Here is a 6,000-nt window from a genome sequence, read left to right on the forward strand (position 1 = left end):
TAACAGAAAAGCTCTCGGTGGAATGATTAGCAAGGTATGACTTATGTTTGTTGACTTGTCTTTAATGTCCCTTTTGATTCTTAGCAAACTTGGGGCTTAATTTATAGATGAAGAAGCCAACAACGATTTACTAGATGTCCAAGATTATGACAACATTGACACTTTAAATTAGACCATTTCCCTTTGTAGGACTTGGAATCAGAGAATGGTCTGGATTGACCTCGATCAGAAGGTATGAGATTAGTATCCCACAACATCATTTTGACTTGATAAGCATGAGCATCAAGGACTCTACGATTAACATCACAAGTCATTACTTTCTTGTGTCTCTTCACGTTAAATGGTAACGTAGACTGATTGCTAAGATGATTGTTCTGGATTCATCAGGATGTGACTTCGTAGGTCTTTAAAATCTAGGCTAAGACTTGCCAACAACTGAAAAATTTGATCCTCATTAGTTCTTTTTTCGTAATACAACCACATCAACAATGTGTGGGTGATACATCTCCAGTTTATTTCATAAGCTTTTCAGGCTATCCAATAGCTGAACAAAAGGTCTTTCATCCTGATGTAGACTTGTGATCTCGTGATGGATTTGAAATATCTTACCAGAATTGTTTTGATTGCCATACATGTTACGAATGACATTCCAAAGATCCAATGAAGACTCCGAATAGCTAAAAATCTCAACAAGATTCCGCTTATTTAAGTTGAGGATTCAAGACATAACTAATTGGTTTTTAAACAACCATACTTCATATGCTAGATCATCCATATCTGGATGACTAGTAGAACTGTTTATAAAATCTAGTTTAGATCTTCTACCAAGGGTAATAGTAACAACTCTTGATCAAAGAAGATAATTGAATTCATTTAATAATATTGAACTTAATCTTTCTAAGGTGTTGGTATCATCAAAACCATTTGTTAAAAGAGGGACTTTTAAGCCTACATATATAATATTCTTTGAGTGGTTTTCCATGACAAGAACAAAACAAATTGTCAGGAAATAAATCACAGTGCAGACTAGGGACATAGAAACTAAGACTCAAATACCATGAAAAAAATTTAGGAGTAATAATATTGTCTTGTATTCAAACTTTGGAATTGTACAAACTATATATGGAGTACATGAAGCAAAGAAATCATATCTTGCCCACAATCTCTTCTACAATCTTTGCCATAACTAGATGCTAATAATAATGATACAATCATATCTAAACTAGGTAACAAATAAACTATTCTAGGCAATTACATAATTATACATATATTTTCAAAATATTTTTGGGTATATATTCTTCAATATATACCCACAAATCATGATTAAATTTAGATAGTTTCTAATAACTTATGGGAGAAGATTTTTGTTGCTCTCGTTATCTATGTTCGTTTTGGTTTTTCTTATATAAAGCACGTGAGAAGCATGTTCCTTTCAAGCCAAGCTTTTCAAGTGCTACCTGCAAGTGTTGTGTGGATTACACACACCAATAATGTTTCAAGTACCTATTTCAGTATTTTGTTTTTGATGTTATTTAGCTATATGAAGGTCAATTTTGATCGTAGTTTTTTTTTTATATAATTATTTTCTTTTGCATGCTTTATTTTTTTGTTGTAAACTTTGTAACAATGGACAATAAAAAAATAATATAAATGAGCATATGGGGATTAAATTCATGCTCGATGCGTGGATACCCTTGAGGATTTATAATTGTTATGGAGTTTCATGTGCATAGAGTGATAAGGAGAATTCAATCCCCCTTGTTGGAATTGAAAACTAAAGGATCTTGTGAATTTTTTCTTTTATTTCCTAATATCCTCCTTTTAAAAATAAAATGTTTTTTTTTTCTAATAAATTAAGAATTTTCTTTTATAAAAATGCTTTAAATTGTTTTTTTTTATAAAAATATAAAAATTAGTTTTCAAGGAATAATATTAGTAAGTCAAGGGTGCTTTAGAGCAATACCCTCTTACTTACCTTTTACATCATTTAGTAAATCGACCTACCAACAGAGTTACCCTAGAGGTGACTACATTATTTTTTAAAAAAAAAAACTAGAAAATTTATTTTTTGTTTTTTTATTTATCTTTTATTTATTCTATTACTTGGATTTAGAAATAGATTTTTATTTTATTTTTATGTAATTTTAAAAATTATTTATTTGTGATTTTTATCAGAATTATTTTTTATTGTTGAACGATTTAGACCGAGTCAACATGACCCTAAAAGATCCATTAAGAGTTAGTGATAATTCACTAGCCTAATTTGGAGCATAATGAAGAAAATTGGCTTTAAAGCCCATTTTAATATTCATCATCTTCTCGGGTTCAATGCTCCTATTTCAAGAAGTGAGAATTGAGCTTTCATACTAGGTTTTGATTCCAAATTACTTCTTAAAAAAACCCGTGTTGAGTTTAGGGAAACAAGCAGAAAGATCCTTGATGGGTATATTAGCATATGTGTACATTAGCATAATTTAGAAGTAACTTATCTTAGTTATGATATTTTAGGGTAATGTGTCTTTTTTTTAATATAACTAATTTTTTATTTAAATTTTTTTAAAAACCAGTTAAAATTTCTAGTTATAATAAAATAAATGACGACTCTTTATTCATTTATCTATTTTCTAATTTTTCCATGATTTCAGTTGCGATAATTATTATTATTGTTAAAAATATTGTAGTTTGAGATATTTCTTTGAGAAACAAGAATTTCTTATATCTAATTTAAATTAGTTGGTTTATCAGGAGATTTCAGTTTTGTACGCAGGCTATATATATATGGCGAGGAATGTTTGTTGAATAAAAGAGGAGCTAGCGATCATGGAGTAAGGCAAAAAAGTTGAAAATGAGATGACGAGTTCTGAATAGCAGACGGTCCGACAAAACCCACTCTCATGGTATCTCTTCAAATATATTGAGGAGCCCAACATTAACAATTCTCCACGCGAGTGGTTCTCCTTGTTCTTCACCGATTTCATAGACGAGACATGACCTCAATTCTTGATGATAAATAACGACGCCGATCCAAACATTAACAATGACGAAAGCAAACACATACAAAGAATTGGACAAGGTACTGTTGATCCAGTTTTTTTTTTTAAATTTTTTTTGGAAACGAGTAGGATCCAAAGGGTTGGCAGCTTCAAATGAATTTCTCCATATTTTATGAACACACGCTTCTCTAAGTCTCTGTGATGTTTATCTTCAACATGTCATCATACTGTGGGTCGCAGGGCTTCTGATCCATTGCGGGACCTTCTTGCTGTACCAGAAGAGGCCTTATTAATGGCATTCAATAACGTCCTATCATGTTTGTAATGGCCGCGATACATCATATATATGATACATTGTATATCAAATGCATCTTCCTTGGCAATGGTGACATGCAAAGCTAGCGCTTTCCAGCCGTTTATTTCATAGCCATGGACCGAAGCTCTGGGCAAACATACATGGTTTGAGAGCTAAGAGCAAATTATGTCAACATACTTATAGCTCATTGTTTGTTTTTCCCCTCTTACAAGCAACAAAGTTTATGCCAAGAAACGACTAAACACCTCATAGGGCTATCAAAGACCAAAACAAAAGAAAAACACAAATAACTTAACAAGAAAACAAAACTTGGAGATCAGCGTGCTGCAAGTTGAGGCACCAAAACTCCATCTCCTGAAATAAAGCTATCACAAATAATTAACTAAAGCTGTCATTAATTTTCATAATAACAACCGTTGGTCCTAAGTCCCCATCTTATAGAGACATGAAAACAAAAACCTGTTCAATTGAAGCTTGAAAAGCAATAACTCATTGTTCTCTTTTTTTAGATCAATGATGGATTTATGCATGTATTCTCATATCCATCATGAATTGAAGCTTGAGCAAAAGTGGTATGACAAAAAGAGGGAAAGTCAACATTACTGTGCAATGATGTCAAGTCATAATAAACACGGCCATGCATTAATGTCATTTCAAAACCACGAAAACATTATAAAAAAATTAAGAGTACGTTTGGTATTGTGTTTGTGCCTGCGTTTCGTCCAAATTTGATTTTTTTTTTTTGCTAAAATTGAGTGCAGTTTGTACTTTTTGAATCGTTTTGATGTGCTGATATTAAAAATGATTTTTAAAAAATAAAAAAACATCATTGGCATGCATTTCGGCACGAAAAGCTATTTGAAAAGCACCCGCAACCACACTGCCAAACACGCTATAAAAGTAATACATGAAGAAACTAACTGGAAAGAAACATCTCAATCTAATAATTTAAATTTTTAGATAAAATTTATATTATTCTCTAATACACCCCCTCAAATAAAAGCCATTTGAACTTGAAACTTGTACAGACTCACACTACCTTGTACTTAATTTTATCAAATAATTGAGAATAGTGAGATTCAAACTCGTGACTTTTTGGGCATGAAGGTTTTGATACCATGTCAAAAAACCATCTCAACCTAATAACTTAAACTGTTAAGTGAAATTTCAAAATATAATTTATATTATTCTCTAACAGTGAACAATAATATTGAATGTTGTCAAGTTAAGTGAGCAGACGCTTACAATGAACGAGTAAAAAAGCATGTCTAGTAATAAAGGCAAATAATATGTTTATTTTTGTGTTTTAATAGAAAAAGTTTAGTTTTTAATATTTTTTGTTTTAAATTAATTTTTTTAATGTTTTTTAAATTGTTTTTATATGTTAATGTTAAATAAAAATTTTAAAAAATAAAAAAGTATATTATTTTGATAATTTTTTTTAATATTTTATAAAATAACCGATACCAATCATGCTTGAAATACAGATTATTATCTCTTCGAAAATTCATTAGTGTATTATTAGTATTGCATGCCAAAGGGAAACATTAATTGCCACACACTGATATGAGAAAACACACATATGCGTGTGAGGGGAAATGATTAATAAAGGAAATAAAGTCATTATCATAATTAATGAACTGGATGCCATCATTTTCGTTCTCATACTATACATGCAGTGAAAGTAACACCAAACTCATTTGATTTTCGGAGAAGAAAAATACGGAGGCAGTACTGGAATTTGACAGACAAGGTTCCTTCCAGGAATTCGCTCTGAATGTGGGGTGGGACACCAGGGACAAAATCCTGAAGAAACATGTAGCAGCCAACTGTGAACTTGTGCCCATAGATTTGAATCTCCAACTCATTTTTCCTGAAAATTGATTTGAAAGACGCGACAATTTTCGCTGTTCAATCGATATTGGGGGTACATGTGAATTATGTCTCCATCAGGATAGATGGGTTATGTTATAATGAATAAGGGAAGGTATTCACCATTTAGTTTAAGTGTATATATATATATATATTCGTATTCGTTTTTTTTTTTTTTTTAACTTCAAATATGATGGGATACTTTTATTTTGGTTGGTACTGGTGTTTACTTTTTGACCAACAATGCAAAGGGACAAAGGGTCTGAATTAACTGAAGGTAGGTAGAGCATGAAGAGGCACACAGGTGCTGTTTTTATGTAGGGCTCATCTTGGGAATGTATGCACTATTTGTAGATCAAAATAAAGCTTCAGACTAGTAAACTATAGATACCACAGGTACGCGAGACAGATGCTTGGATTTATTACAAGGAAAAAACATACTTCAGGTGAGAAGTACACACTAAAATTGCGATACCTCAGTATTTTCTCAATCTCTCCCAATTGAGGTAATTGCATAATACACGAGTAACTATCGGGCTTGAGCAAAAAAGATTTCCCAAGTTATCAATTATTTTTTAAGTCCAGTCAAATATGACCCATTATAGAGAGAGGTGGGAGAAAATGGGTATCAAACAGCAATAAAGGGGGTCGATATTTTTTCTGAGGAGGAAATTCAATGTGGATTTTGTGTAACAGAAGATATTCATTCTACTGTGCGTACAAATGTGATTGTCAGGCTTGTTTTGTGGCTGAAATAAAAAGATGGCAAACACTGCATTAAAAGAAAAGGATGAGAGGACCAGCTATCCGTAGGCAGCC

Source organism: Populus trichocarpa, chromosome 4 (assembly GCF_000002775.5).
Source record: "Populus trichocarpa isolate Nisqually-1 chromosome 4, P.trichocarpa_v4.1, whole genome shotgun sequence".
Classification (NCBI taxonomy): Eukaryota; Viridiplantae; Streptophyta; class Magnoliopsida; order Malpighiales; family Salicaceae; genus Populus; species Populus trichocarpa.